This window comes from Rhinoraja longicauda, chromosome 1, assembly GCF_053455715.1.
Source record: "Rhinoraja longicauda isolate Sanriku21f chromosome 1, sRhiLon1.1, whole genome shotgun sequence".
NCBI classification, from domain to species: Eukaryota; Metazoa; Chordata; class Chondrichthyes; order Rajiformes; family Arhynchobatidae; genus Rhinoraja; species Rhinoraja longicauda.
The window spans coordinates 19,912,420-19,913,547 of record NC_135953.1 but is presented as its reverse complement, the minus strand read 5'-3'; positions in this window follow the sequence as shown (position 1 = coordinate 19,913,547).

The window sequence follows — 1,128 nt, the reverse complement described above, 5'->3', positions numbered from 1 at the left end:
AACTTGGCTTACTTGTTTGAAATATTTAGTCTCAAATTCCATGTTTATTACATGATCTCATTGGGCAGTCTCGGATATATTGAGTTTGAAATGCAGTTAAAATAAGCTTATTTGTATGTAATAGAAGGAACATTGGTTTCATCCATGACGTTTGGACAGCTACCTTACTTGGGGGAAAAAAACAGCTGTGGAGGAACTCAACGTGTCAGGGGGGAAATGGACAAACAATGATTCAGGTCAAGGCCTTTCCTCTGAACTGAGAGTTATGGGGAGTTGGCCAGTTTAATAATAATAATAATAATAATGCATTACATTTATATAGCGCTTTTCAAACACTCAAAGACGCTTTACAGGGATTTCTAGAACATAGAAAATTGAATAAATAGATAAATAAGTAAACGTACAGAAAAAGGAGACAGAAGGTGAGGTGACCTTCAGTGGTTGAAGGCAGTGCTGAACAGGTGAGACTTCAGTGATGTTTTGAATGTGGTGAGTGAGGAGGAGTCTCTGACGGTTTGGGGTAGTGAGTTCCAGAGGGTGGGAGCAGCGATGGAGAAAGCCCTGTCCCCCCAGGATCTGAGTTTGGTCCGGATGGGGGGGGGACAGGAGATTGGCAGCAGCAGAGCGGAGGGTGCAGGTGGGAGTGTGCCTGTGAAGGAGGTCAGTCAGGTAGGATGGGGCCAGGTTATGGAGGGCTTTGTAGATCATGAGGAGGATTTTGTACTGGATTCTCTGGGGGATGGGGAGCCAGTGGAGTTTGTAAAGGACGGGGGTGATATGGTCACGGATCGGGGAGTGGGTGAGTAGACGGGCAGCGGAGTTTTGAATGTATTGAAGTTTACTGATGATTTTTGAGGGTGAGCCATAGAGGAGGCTGTTGCAGTAGTCCAGACGGGAGGTGATGAAGGCGTGGATGAGGGCTTCTGCAGCTGTGGAGGAGAGGGATGGACGGAGACGGGCAATGTTTTTGAGGTGGAAGAAGGCTGTCTTTGTGATGTGTTTGATGTGTTTGTCGAAGGAGAGTGTTTGATCAAAGATGATTCCAAGATTCCGGATGTGAGGGGAGGTGGATACTGGGAGACCATCAATATTGAGGATGAAGTTTTGGGTGGATTTGGTGAGCGTTTT